This window comes from Staurois parvus, unplaced genomic scaffold, assembly GCF_062004578.1.
Source record: "Staurois parvus isolate SC_StPar_1 unplaced genomic scaffold, SC_StPar_1.0 ptg000438l, whole genome shotgun sequence".
Taxonomy (NCBI): domain Eukaryota; kingdom Metazoa; phylum Chordata; class Amphibia; order Anura; family Ranidae; genus Staurois; species Staurois parvus.
Window position 1 is genome coordinate 5,694,777 of NW_028318234.1, and position 15,636 is coordinate 5,710,412.

At 41.8% G+C, this 15,636-nt stretch overlaps 1 protein-coding gene across 1 annotated transcript in view; it reads left to right on the plus strand.

Moving 5' to 3' along the window:
- Positions 1-350: 350 nt before the first annotated feature.
- The window catches only part of LIFR (LIF receptor subunit alpha), a 147,586-nt gene continuing 132,300 nt past the window's right edge, over positions 351-15,636 (plus strand). The window contains exon 1 of the mRNA XM_089687828.1: positions 351-486. The gene's annotated coding sequence lies outside the window, so the exon portion shown is untranslated. The remainder of the gene's footprint in view (positions 487-15,636) is intronic.

Consider the following 15,636-nt stretch of genomic DNA (forward strand, 5'->3'; position numbering starts at 1 on the left):
TGATGTGAGGCATACACGGTATACACACATATACACAAACACGGTATACACATATACACACGTGTATACATACACAGTATATGTACACATACACGGTACACACATGTGCACATACACAGTATACACACATGTACACATACACGGTACACACATACACAGTATACATACACGGTACACACATACACAGTATACACACATGTACACATACACAGTACGTACACATACACAATACACACATACACGGTACACACATGTACACAGGCACAGTATACACACATGTACACATGTACACACACATACAATGCCCACACTCCAGCCTGCTCTGCCTCCTCCTTGTAGTGGGCGGGGCGGTGTGTTCCCCGGGCAGTGACGTCACCGGCTCCTGGCTGTGGTCGGGGAGGAGGACGATGTAGAGATCCCGGAGTGACTCATCTCCCCGATCACCGTGCGGACATCTCACCGACCGACAGCGGAGCGCCCGGCAATGTGAGTCACGGGGGACCGGGGGGCAGTGCGGGGGGCACCGGGGGGCTGTGTGCTCCGGAGGAGGCCGGAGGTGTGGATGGGGATCAGCGGGCATTGTGCTGGGACTGAGTACAGGACACACCGTGGGGACTGATCCGTGTCAGCATCTTCTACGGGGACCACCGACCTGTGCCAGTCCTCACCCCTCTACGCATCCACCCCCTCCCCCCCCCCGAGGATAGGTTCGTCTATGGATACATTGTATATAGATTGTCAGCTCCCAGTCCCGGATCACAGACCTGTCCCTGCAATCCTAGTCCTGACTTCTAGCTGACCCCCGGATCTGCATGGAGTCTGTTTCCACCAACTCGATGTGTTTTGTTTTACATCTAATGACACATTGTTTGTGAAATATCAGATATCCAAAGTCCCAGATTCCCAGGTCCGTCCTTGGAAGTTGTGTCCCTGATTTGTACAACTGACCAATTCGTCCAGCACCCGTCCTCACTCCTTCTGTACACACTGGATGTGCTATGGTGTCCTACTAATATTGGTACATTGGATGGAAAATGTCACATCTCCCAGGACAGTCCCAGGATCAGTCCCTAAACTGCCCACCGATTTCATACTCATGGCTTCCTTGGCTGGTTATGTTTTTTGTTTTTGTTTGCTATTGTTGATATGTTGCATGTAAAGTACCAGATCCCCATCACAGTCCCAGGATCACAGATCTGTCCCTGAGTTTGAGGGCCAGTTCACACTACATGCGTTTCAGGTGCTTTTTTGTCCTGCATCCAAAACACACAAAGTAGGTTACATGGATATCGATGTCACAGTGCACATCAGTGCTTACAGTTCCAGTAAAAAAAAGTAGAACATGCTACTGTACTGGAACGCGGTTAAAACACATCAAAAACACACTGGAATACTCCAAAAATGCACTGGAGTGCACGTCTCTTTTTAAATTGAAGAAAAGGAGGGGGGAAAAAATGAACCGGAAAGCATAAAAAATACACCGAAACACATCAAAAACACCAAAAAGCGTAAAAAAAACCATGCAGAAATGCATCGGAAAGCATAAAAAATACACCGAAACACATCAAAAACACACCAAAAAGCGTAAAAAAAAAAACATGCAGAAATGCATTGGGAACACACACACTGGAATACTCCAAAACACATCAAAAATGCCCTGGAGCGCACGTCTCTTTTTAAATTGAAGAAAAAGAAAGGGGGGAAAAAAATTAACCGGAAAGCATAAAAAATACACCGAAACACATCAAAAACACACCTAAAAGCGTAAAAAAAACCTGCAGAAATGCACCGGGAACGCATCTGGACTGTGTTTCTATAATGTGTACTGTCTTTAAAAGTAACCGCTTATTTCTCACTGACCCCTTCTATATAAAGCTGGCTGGGGTTATATTATTATTACAACTACTACAACTACTACTAATAATATTGATACATTGTATGTAAACAGTCCAAGATTGACAGATCTGTCCATGGAATAATAGCACCTGGTTCTCAGTACTGCCCATGTATTTCTTACTGACCCCCCCCCCCCCACCTTCCTATATGTTGTTTTTTAAAGTCATTTTATTTATTGATCCATCGCAAGTAAAATGTCAGATCTTCAAGGACAGTCCCAGGTTCACTGATTAGTCCCTAGTTAGTGACTTATAAAACTGCTCATTCATTTCAAACTGCCCCTCTCCTCAAAACATTTCATTTTTATTTTATTCATATTTCTTTTTATTTAATGCACTTTTAAATGTATCCTTATTTTTATCTTTTTTTTAAATTCTTGTTTGTTTTTATCTATTAATAACCTTTTTTGGTTATTCTGTATTCATCAAAAAAATGTAAATTTCAAATGATGTTTCAATGTAGCAAATGCATCCTTCTGGGGACTGTATTGGATGCAGTGGTATTGCAGGACTGGACCGAGTGTGATGGGATTGCTGAACTTGCTCAGCAGCAGAAGGGACGGAAATGAGACATTGCTGATAGTTGTCATCTCTATGCCATTTGGTGCACACAGTGGGGCATGTTGCTTTCTTTGATGGATCAGTACAAGGTCTGGTGCTTTTGGATCCTGGTTCCATAATTGGCATTTGGGGCACTGCTATTTGGAAAATCTGCTGTTTGATTTGGTCCCACCAGCACTACAGAGGTTTCCACCCCCTGGACCTCGCATTTCCACCCCCTGGACCTCGCATTTCCACCCCCTGGACCTCGCATTTCCACCCCCTGGACCTCGCATTTCCACCCCCTGGACCTCGCATTTCCACCCCCTGGACATCCCATTTCCACCCCCTGGACATCCCATTTCCACCCCCTGGACATCCCATTTCCACCCCCTGGACATCCCATTTCCACCCCCTGGACATCCCATTTCCACCCCCTGGACATCCCATTTCCACCCCCTGGACATCCCATTTCCACCCCCTGGACATCCCATTTCCACCCCCTGGACATCCCATTTCCACCCTTGGACATCCCATTTCCACCCCTGGACATCCCATTTCCACCCCTGGACATCCCATTTCCACCCCCCCGGGCATCGCATTTCCACCCCCCCGGGCATCGCATTTTCTCCCCCCGGACGTCGCATTTCCACCCCCTGGACATCATACAGCATCTTCTAACGCTCTTACTTGGTTTTTCCATTTACTCTTCACCTCATGGTCTCCTGAAGAAATGTTCAATCACGAAATGTGTTGAGACTAATTTATACATCCCACAGATTCCAAGGGGTTGATTTACTAAAGCTGGAGAGTGCAAAATCTGGTGCAACTGGGCATGGTAGCCAATCAGCTTCTAACTTCAGCTTATTCAGTTTGAACTTTGACAATAAATCCTGGAAGCTGATTGGTCTCTATGAAGAGCTGCTCCAGATTTTGCACTCTCCAGTTTTAGTAAATACACCCCAGTGGCTCCATATTTTAAAGACTGTTTATTTTATTTATTTATTTCAGGTACTTATATAGCGCCATCAATTTACGCAGCACTTTACATATATATTGTACATTCACATCAGTCCCTAGCCCTCAAGAGGCGTACAATCTAAGGTCCTTAACTTACATCCATACTTACACATACTAGGGACAATTTAGACAGAAGCCAGTTCAGCTACTAGCATGTCTTTGGAGTGTGGGAGGAAACTGGAGTACCTGGAGGAAACCCATACAGGCACAGGGAGAACATGCAAACTCCAGGCAGGAGGTGCCGTGGCTGGGATTTGAACCAACGACCCTAGTACTGCCAGGCAGAAATGCTAACCATTTAGCCACTGTGCTGCCCAACTGTTATTTTGGGTCATCATACTTGGTTTGTGCAAAGTACAATAGGGTTCAAAAGTTGGTTCTCGTCTGTTAGGGAGAATATTTGTATTGTAAAACCTATGCCCTTTTTGGGATATTATTATTATTTCAGGTACTTATATTGCGCCGTCAATTTACACAGCACTTTACATATATATTGTACATTCACATCTTACCCTAACCCTCAAGGGGCGTACAATCTAAGGTCCCTAACTCACATTCATACATACACAAACTAGGGTCAATTAACCTACCAGCATGTCTTTGGAGTGTGGAAGGAAACCAGAGTTCTGGAGGAAACCCCGTGCAGGCACAGGGAGAACATGCAGACTCCAGGCAGGTGGTGCCGTGGTTGGGATTCAAACCAACAACTCTAATGCTGCTAGGTGGAAGTGCTAACCACAGTGCTGTGGATATCATCAGGCATATGATTGATTGTTGGCTTTTAAGGCCTTCTTCACACAGGTATTCCGTTTTGTCTATTTTTCAACCATCTGTTGATGGATGACAAACAAACATCAATGGATCTCTATGGAAAAACGGATGTAAACAGATGATCATCCATTTACATCCACATCCGTCAACATTCGTTCTTTGACATGGATCAAAGCCTTATTTTTGTTCTGTTAAATAAAAACAAAAAAAACCGGAAGAGACGAAAAATGGATTTAAGTACTAGGGTCGCTGGTTTGAATCCCAACCACGGCACCACCTGCCTGGAGTTTGCATGTTCTCCCTGTGCCTTTGTGGGTTTCCTCCACGTACTCTGGCTTCCTCCCACACTCCAAAGACATGAGGTTAATTGGCTCCTGTCTAAATTGTCCCTAGTATGTGTGTGTATGAATGTAAGTTAGGGACCTTAGATTGCACGCTCTTGACGCTGGGTTCACACTGATGTGGTGCGGGATTCGCAGCATTTTCTGTGCGAATTCCACGCTGCATCAGAATTGCACCCTGTTTATGTGAACTGATGCGAGTGTGTATGTTATGTTAACAACACCCGAAATTGGTCCACAAAACACGGTGCGATGTGCAGAATCGGATCGCATAGGTGTGAATACCCATGCGATCCGATTCAAGTGCTGACCCAAAAAAGGGTCCTGCACATTTTTGTTGAGGGTGCGGTGCGATTAGTGCCATACCTAAAGTATGGCTCCAATCGCACCGCACACAAATCGCCTGTGATTTGCACAGGAATGCGGAGCGGTTCTTGTGCGAATCACATGCGACGTATCGCACCGCATCAGTGTGAACCTAGCCTCAGGATTAGGGACTGATGTGAATGTACAATATATACGTAAAGCACTGCGTAAATTAATAGCACTATATAAGTACCTGAAATAAGTCAGGTTGACAAGGACAGAAACTAGCATGAAGCTGACTTTTACAAAGGTTTGCTATTGCTAAAAAAATTGAAAGCTATTGCATTCGCTAACATGAGTATTTGATGTGAATGTCATCCATATTGGTCCATCCTCTGTATATGCATTCCTGTTTTCTTTTTTTTATTTCTTTTAATTTTTCTTTTTTTTTACATTTTGGGGGTTAGGATCTGGATCTGAGGGTTAGGGACTGATGTGAATGTACCAATATATATATATGTAAAGCGCTGCGTAAATTGACAGCTCTATATCAGTACTTAATAAACAAATGATTCATTTTTGCATTGGTAGTGAATGTAAAAATTTATGTAAACTGAATCCATCTTTTCTTTGAAAAAAATGTGACTGAACTGATGAAACAAACGGAACGCCTGTGTGAAAGGGGCTGGACAATTTTTTATTCACAGTAAAGTGTATTGTTTTTATTCTATATTTTGTAGTTGTGTTGACTCCTGAGGATGTAGCACCATATAAAATCCCACCTCTTTCTCTTTTCTGTGTGTTGATAATGCTGACAGTTGTGTGGACACTTTCCCATACATTGAGAAAGTCATAGCTATTGTTTCTGGCTTGGTGCCTCTAAGCTTTGATTGTTCTGATGTTTTATCTTGATGGTATTCTGTATATGTCCCCCTAGGAAGTGCTGTGTACTTGTTGATGGATCGTTAGTACTCATATTTTGTGACATTTTTTGCTAAGCGCTCCTGGGGACGATAGTGCGTTACAAACAGGGGCGGACTGACAACTCATGGGGCCCCCGGGCAATAGGGGATCATGGGGCCCCTGTGTCCTTGCCCAAACTCAAAAAAGCCTATGAAAAAGGTACCAGGGGCAGCTCTCGGGCAGTGCCTGAGTTTCCAAATGGTCAGTCCGCCCCCTGGTTACAAATGAGTAAATCCTCTGTCTTGTGTAATGCGAATAATTGCCAACTGTCTGAAAGTGTTACTAAACCCACAACAGTAAAATCAGTCTGTATATGAAGTAAAGCATGCTTGTTACACTCACTGTGGAACCTAAGGGGTTAATCTTCTGCATTGTGCAAAAAGGCCATTTGATCCTGATTGTTCTGTTCCTCCCCTTGTTTAAGCGACCACCTCTTATCTCCTGATAAGACAGACTGAACCGTAGGCATTTTGCAAATGCTCAGTTTGGTGTGTATTTCTAGAGAGGTTTTTTTTTTTCTTGGGAGAGTGCATGTGATCAGCACAGGGCCAATCAGCACTGTCCAGACAGAGGTCAGGGGTTCTGCATCCTCCTAGAGCAGAAAGAAAACTCCTCCTACAAGCTTTAGCTAGTGCTTGGCGGGACACTGATAGAAGTCACAAGACTGCTCTAACTGCTGAGGAGAAAAGGTCTTTAGCAGTTTATAGTTACTAAAATAATTGCATTTCGATGTTGTGTGTACTGTGGGAGACCAGATATAGTGAATGCAGGGTCCGGGGAGACCAGATATAGTGAATGCAGGGTCCTAGTAACACTTTAAGAAATGTTTGTGGAAATTGTTGCCTCTGGAATTCTTCCTGGAGTACATTTAGCCAGATACATCATAAAAATGTTCAGTGTGTTAGAATACATTTTTAACATTTTTTAGCTGTCTAAGGCCTCATTCACACATGTGTTTTATAAGCCTTTATTTCTAAATGTGTATAAATGTATGTAATGATTTTCAGTGGTACAAAGGTAGGTTCACGCACTCTTGTGCATCTGCTTTTTTGTGTATTTTTTACTTTTATGCATTTTTTTTGTCTTTCATGCTCTGCTATTGAAGAATATGGAGGGCAAAAAGTACTATTTTGCATCAAATATATACGGCTGGGCACCTTTTTCCAGATCACATGGAAATGTATTGCATAGGTGTGAATAAGCCCCATTGACAATAATGGGACTCCTCTGCATTGCACAACAAATTGCACAGGTGTGAGCAGGGGCAGACTGACAACTCATGGGGCCTCCGGGCAATAGGGGATCATGGGGCCCCTGTGTCCTTGCCCAAACTCAAAAAAGCCTATGAAAAAGGTACCAGGGGCATCTCATGGGGCTCCCTACTGACCCCGGGCCCTCGGGCAGTGCCCAAGTTTCCAAATGGTCAGTCCGCCCCTGGGTGTGAGTGAGGACTAAGGCTCCATGTGCACCTTGTACAATTTTCCTTTAGAGCTACCAAAATCATATAATATGAGGTCAAACCTAAAGACTTTAGATTTACCTTCTACTATGTAGTGCAAGGGCCTGTCTGATTGTATACAAATTTAAAGGAAATTGAATAAGAAAATTGTATCATGTATGGCCTGCTTAATGCATGATAAGAGAGTTGCAATGCAGTTTTATGGGGTCCATTCATACCTGTGCACTGCGAACAGTAGTGCAGGTGCCTTTTTGGTGCATACATTTTTGACCCCATAGACTGCATTTTAGTTCATGACAACATTCCCTCACCCCCCAGAAAACTCGACTTGTCTTTCCATGGCCAAGCAAAATATGCATGACGCATGAAAAATGCATTAAAAAGCATGAAAATGCAAATGTACAAGTGAACCTATCATTAGTCACACTGTTCATTTACCTGCGTACAGGTTCATTCAGTTTGGCTGTGTTTAGAGAAATTAGAAGTCCAGGGGCAGGTTACATACTCTGAACGTGTCTAAACACATGAACGGTATATTTTAACTCCGAAGAACTTGACCTGGGAAGCGTAAGATTTGTTTGTATGTCTGATATAATCTCACTAACATTTCAATGAACCAACGCAGGAGACGGTGTAAGGGTACACTCTCAGTTGTGACAGCCTGTGCCACCGCTCTGAAAAACGATCCACCGTGGAGGGCAGATGGCCCTCTTCCTTGCTGACATTGTAACCCTGAAAAGCCCGCACCACCCTGATGCAATTGCATTGCGGTTGCTGGGAGGCCCTATTCACTTGAGTGGGTCATGTTTGGCGGCGGCCTTACCCACTGAATGCAACATAGGTATAATCTTTGCCACTTTATGTGTACAACTCCATCCAGCTGCTGTTGCAGATTAAAAGGAGTGGATGAGGGGCAGTAAAACCTTGGCTCAACAGCCTATTTTTACTCTTTCCCTCTTGTCCACCCATGTGAATGAGCCCTGAATGTAGCCAAATCCTTTTTGATGTTCTTGTTTATTGAAAGGGAGCTTATGAAGGTAAAAACAATCTGTTTTATGAAATCTGTACATATGTGTGCTGTTGATCTTGCTCCTCCAAATTAGCAGGGATAGAGTTTAGATACACCAGGTCTGCAAGAAATCTGCCTGCCATTTAGAATGCTAGTACCTGGGTAACTATAGAATGGCTGTGCACCTACAATAATATAGGATGGCTGTACTGTATATATACAATAACTATAGGATGACTGTACTGTATATATACAATCACTATAGGATGGCTGTACTGTGTATATACAATAACTATAGGATGGCTGTACTGTATATATACAATCACTATAGGATGGCTGTACTGTGTATATATACAATCACTATAGGATGGCTGTACTGTGTATATATACAATCACTATAGGATGGCTGTACTGTATATACAATAACTATAGGATGACTGTACTGTGTATATATACAATCACTATAGGATGGCTGTACTGTATATACAATAACTATAGGATGGCTGTACTGTGTATATATACAATCACTATAGGATGGCTGTACTGTGTATATACAATAACTATAGGATGGCTGTACTGTGTATATATACAATAACTATAGGATGACTGTACTGTGTATATATACAATAACTATAGGATGACTGTACTGTATATATACAATAACTATAGGATGACTGTACTGTGTATATACAATAACTATAGGATGACTGTACTGTGTATATATACAATAACTATAGGATGACTGTACTGTATATATACAATCACTATAGGATGACTGTACTGTATATACAATCACTATAGGATGGCTGTACTGTGTATATACAATAACTATAGGATGACTGTACTGTGTATATACAATAACTATAGGATGACTGTACTGTGTATATATACAATAACTATAGGATGGCTGTACTGTGTATATATACAATCACTATAGGATGACTGTACTGTATATATACAATCACTATAGGATGACTGTACTGTATATACAATCACTATAGGATGGCTGTACTGTGTATATATATATATACAATAACTATAGGATGACTGTACTGTATATACAATAACTATAGGATGACTGTACTGTGTATATACAATAACTATAGGATGGCTGTACTGTATATATACAATCACTATAGGATGACTGTACTGTATATACAATCACTATAGGATGGCTGTACTGTGTATATATATATATATACAATAACTATAGGATGACTGTACTGTATATACAATAACTATAGGATGACTGTACTGTATATATACAATAACTATAGGATGACTGTACTGTATATATACAATAACTATAGGATGGCTGTACTGTGTATATATACAATAACTATAGGATGGCTGTACTGTGTATATACAATAACTATAGGATAGCTGTATATATACTAGAACCATAGTATGACTGTATAGGTACTAGAACAGGGGTGGGCAAACTTTTTGACTTGAGGGCCGCAATGGGTTCATATATTGGACCCGGGGGCCGGACCAAGAGTAGATGAATGATGTGTATGTGTCATCCATAGTAAGCATAGTAATTAATCCCCCATAGTAAGCATAGTAATTCATCCCCCATATAGTAATTCATCCCCCATATAGTAATTCATCCCCCATATAGTAATGAATCCCCCATAGTAATGAATCCCCCATATAGTAATTCATCCCCCCTATAGTAATTCATCCCCCATAGTAATTCATCCCCCATATAGTAATTCATCCCCCATATAGTAATTCAATTCACTTACCTTTGCTCCGCGCGTTCCTCTCACTATGTTCCCGCGCCGTTCCGGTCTTCAGGGCGGACTGTGAGAGGAACCTAGCTCCCCTCACGTTCGTCACGCTGCTTCGCCTACACACATCCTGACAGCCATCCTGACAGTATCACGCTCCACGGGCCAGATTAAAAGGTCCGCCGGGCCGTATACGGCCCGCGGGCCGTAGTTTGCCCATTGCTGTACTAGAACCTAAGGATGGCTGTATACATTACTGTAGGATCACTAGGTACATACTACAACTATAGGATCACTGTATACAAACTATATCTACAGGATTGCCATATATATAATATAAATAAAGGATTGACATGCTATGCTTCTTGGAATCTATGGAATTGTCCTTTTTTGGATCCCCAATGACGATTCATTCCTTAATCATGGTTATTAATTGTGTGATAATTTTGTATGAAAAGTGCCATCTGTGAATGTGTATAGAATGATGAACTTTACTTATTTCATAAGCACGCATTTAATATTTATGTTGGTTTAAGAAGATGTTTCAGGATTCTGCTACACTGCAATCTGCTACACTTTCCTCTAGCTTTTCTCCAGATAATAAGAAGCATAGAGATAACATTTTTAGTTATTCCATTATTTAGCACATGCATGCGTAGTATAATTTATTATTGTTGAATCGTCATGGATGTCATTGCGTTACATAATTTGTGGTGAGTAGCAGATGACTTGCTGACTTTGTATTGAGTCAGTGACTGAGACTTTTAAGAAATCTGATGTACTTGTAGAAGCCTCATTTGTATGTAACTTTCAGATAGCCTGTGATGTCTAATGGGTCACTGGAACATTCCTGATTTGGGGTTTGTGGTTGCAGAGTGAAGTAATACATTATTTATTTGGTAATTAGGTAAATCATACCGACTCTTTTCAATGAAACTGTAGCAGATTTTAAAAGTGGCCAATCTGATACATTATTTATTTGGTAATTATGTAAAGCAGTGGTCTCCAAACTGTGGCCCGAGGGCCGGATGTGGCCCTTTACTAGCCTTTATCTGTTCCTTGGGACACTTTTCCTCCCAGTAATATGAGGCACTGTTCCTCCAATTAGTATCCGTGATGGGGTATTATTCTTCCCACTGACACCAACAGTGTGGAGTAATTCTTGCCACTGACACTATTGATGGGGGCACTATTCCTCCCACTGGTATCATTGATGGGGCACTATTCCTCCCACTGACACCAACATTGTGGAGTCATTCCTGCCACTGACACTAATGATATGTGGCACTATTCCTCCCAGTAGTATCATTGATGGGGCACTATTCCTCCCACTGACACCAACAGTGTGGAATAATTCCTGCCACTGACACTAATGATGGGGGCCCTATTCCTCCCAGTAGTATACATTGATGGGACACTATTCCTCCCACTGATACCAATGATGGGACACTATTCCTCCCACTGATACCAATGATGGGACACTATTCCTCCCACTGATACCAATGATGGGACACTATTCCTCCCACTGACATCAACCATGGGACACTATTGCTCCCACTGACATCAACCATGGGACACTATTCCTCCCACTGACACAGAAAATGGGACACTATTCTTCCACTGTTACCAGTGGGGCATAATTCCTGCCACTAATTATGGGCCCCAATCTTCCCACTAGTATCAATGATCAGGCACTATTTCTCCTACTGACACCAACAATGGTGCACTCTTTTTCCACTGATACGAACAGTGGGGCATAATTCCTGATCACTGTTACCAGTGATGGGGCACTATTCCTCCCACTGACAGCAACAGTGGGGCATAATTTCTGCCACTGACACTAATTATGGGGCACTATTCCTCCCACTAGTATCAAAGATTGAGCACTATTCCTCCTTCTGACACCAACAATGGGACACCATTCTTCCACTGATACTGTTGTGTTGCACTATTTGGTTTATTATTGTTTCTCTGTGACCATTACTTGTTTATCATTGCTCTGTGTCTTTTAAGCTGTCTTCTCCTGTCTAAGCTGAGCTCTTTCTCTCTCTGTACTTGTGTATACCCCTCCCCCCTGCCTCTCTGTCCTTATTTCACTGTATCCTGTCTACCTGAATGCATCTTTCCATAAGGCTTACAACATTAACATTTTTCTACCTATGATTATCCTCCATTAAATGCAACATTCAAATGGGTTTCCTCATCTGACTTCCTCAACATGTGAGTTTATTCATTGAGTTAAACTGTCTGACCTGATGCAAGAGATAGATTCAACACCACATCCTATAGCTGTATACATCGCTGGAGACAAAAGTTTATGGTCTTGTAGTTGAGTCAGAACAGATACCAATGGTGGGAACTATTCATCCCACTAATACCAATGATGGGGCACTACTCCTCCTCCTACTGAACACCAACCCTGAGGTCATGTTTATTCTCGGCCCGGGCCATTTTCTACCCCCACTGGTCACAATCCGGCCCCCCTAAATTCTGAAGGACAGTAAACTGTCCATTTGTTTGAAACGTTTGGAGTCCCCTAATGTAAAGAATACTTCAGTTGGATATTTTCTTTTCTTTATTATTGACTGGATTAGTTAGTGTTTGTTCTTGGTCTGATTATTTATTATTATTATTATTATTATTACACAGTTACATAGTTAGTCTGGCCGAAAAAAGACAAAAGTCCATCCAGTTCAACCATCAAAAAAAAAAAAAAAGTCACAATCGTATACCCACAGTTGATCCAGAGGAAGGCAAAAAACCCAGCAAAGCATGATCCAGTTTGCTCCTGTGGGGGAAACAATTCCTTCCTGATCCCCTGAGAGGCCATCAGATATTCCCTGGATCAACTTTACCTATAAATGTTAGTTTCCAGTTATATTCTGTGTATCTAAGAAATAATCCAGGCCTTTTTTTAAAGCAATCCACTGAGCTGGCCAGAACCAACTCTTAATTATTAATATTATTAATTATTATTAATACTATAATACAGGTTTTAGCCATAGTTCACACAGATGCATTTTTGGATGATTTTTGAAGGGCAGTGCTTTGCATCAGATGAGAAATAAAATGCTTTCCTGTGGAGGTTGTTCACATATATGCAGTCCAGCGACAGTGCATTTTGAAAAAGGGTCATGTGAGAGAGAGAGAGAGCGCACACACACACACACAGTGTACACCTATGAAAAAAGTGAGATACAAAAATGCAGCTGTACCAAAATCACATGGAAAACACGTTGGTATTCAAGTAAAACTGTAGATGATTCGCACTGTAGCTGCTCACTGACTCCCATTAGAAAACTGAAGGAATTTGCACTGCATATGTCTGAACCTAGCCTTATATAGCGCCAACAGTTTGCACAATACTTTACAAATTTAATTGGATGCAGCCGAATTGTCCCGTCTAACAGTTTGCATTAAAAACAGGGGTTTAATTTGCAAATATTTGCAAATACATGTGTAAGCTGCAGAGCCTCTTCACAGCACCCCCATATTCTGCAGTTTCTAACAATATAAATTTTGAGAGCCTCCATAGTAGAAGCAGATGTATCACAATGGATAGACTGAGGTCAGGTGAGCTCCCTCATTTATAGAGTAAGGAACTGCAGAATATCGGGGTGCCATGAAGAGGCTCTGCAGCTTGCGCATGTGTTTGCAAACAGAACCCGTTAGACCGGACAGTTCGGTTGGTTGCAGGCTGGTCGGTAAGTTGAGCTGGAAATTTTTCTCTTGCATTTTAAAAAAGGTGACGGAAAATTGTGCCTGCGCAAACACAGCTCACAGAGCCACTTAAGTGTGGACCCAGCCTACGACGGCGTCACCCAGCAGTGGTTTTAGGGCTTTTAAATGTCTACACAAGGAAGGATTTTACAGGTTAATAACAACCAAACCGTCAAATAAGCTGCTGAAAAGACCAGTGCTTGTAATCACATCCTTAAAGGTCCAGTTCCCTTTTAGTCCATTTATCTTGTTTATAATTTCAAGCCCTGATGAAGGGGGTGGTTTTGGACCCACAAAATGTGTTGGCTACTCTTTGGATTGTCTCCCTGACTTTTATTTGAATAAAGTCATATCTGGAAATTGTAGCAGTGGTTTGGTGCTTCAATTGTTACATTACAAGTCAAGGAGACTGTAGAGATCCTCTGGCATGTGGAAGCCGCCTGCCCAGAAACCAGATTATTTACATCTATACTTTAGGATAACAATATCAATAAGATAACCTTAGGGGTTCAGTTCTATTTTTCCACCAAACCCACAACAGTAAAATCAGTCTGTATATGCAATAACGCATGCTCGATATACTCACTGTGGAATCTAAGGGGATAATTTTTTGCATTGTGTAAAAAGGCTGTTTGATTCTGTCTTCTCTGATCCTCCCCTTCTTCCACAGTCCCTAATCCATATGCTGATAGAACAGAGTCTTGGGGGCAAGCTGCACATGTTCAGTTTGGTGTGTATTGCTAGAGCGTTTTTGTTTTCTTGGGTGGGTGCATGTGATCAGCACAGGGCCAGTCAGCACTGTCCAGAAGGTCAGGGATCATGCAGGTTCATAGAACAATCGGGAGAATGAAAACTCCTCCTACAAGCTGTAACATATGCTCTGCTGGACACTGACAGAAGTCACAAGACTGCAGATCAGAAAATGTATTTAGCAGTTTATATTTACTAAAATCATTGCATTTCCATGTTCTGTGTTTACTGTGGAAGACCAGATATAGTGAATACAGGCTCCTGGGTTTAGTAACACTTTAACTAAAATAGGCTAAAATTCTTATGAGAAGATTGATTTTGAAATAAATGGTCCAGCAACAGGTCCCTTTTTAAGGATAATATATTTTTAGGACGCCTCTGGCTTCTTGCTTGGAAATTGTTTTAGTGAAGCAAGTGCAGAATATGATGAATGGACGCACATGTAACCAACAAGGATTGCTGTAAGAAGGTGTGAATGGAGTAGATCCGCACAGTTTACAGCGGTAGTGGTTCTGGGTGTAATGAGAAAGCCAAGGATAGGTTGAAGGAACAGTCTACCCACTGCTGATATATTGTGTATATTTGTTGGTCTGAATCATCCATTGGCTATCCACATGTTTTAGGTTGTGAGATCTCTGGCATTCAGCCACAAAGCCTTCCTTTTCTGGATGCAGCAACAAGTGTCTCCGTCCTCACACCCTTCTCTGTATTATGGATATTACTCGTAGCACAGTGTATAATTTCAGCAATGCTGAGATGAATGAATGAACTGTGCACTTTAAAGTGCTTGATAGGTACAAAAAAAGAACTTAAGGCTCCATGCCCACGGGGCGTTTTAGTAATGCTGATATCAATAGCTGTGTAAAGTCACATTACAATCATGAGTTTTTCAGTGGTTTTTAGCGTTTTTGCATTAGCATTTAGCCGTGTTTATTCGCATTTTGTGTTTTTTTTTTCCTTTTGCTCAAAGAAAGTCCAAAAACGCTGTTTTGTCATGCTTTACCGCGTTTTTCAGGGTTAGAGCATTTTTAAAGCTAAAAAACTCTACAAACCCACTAGTTCTGGGTTTTTTTCCAGCAAAAAAAAAATGCTGATTACAGTCTGTGTACATGGACACATAGGATAA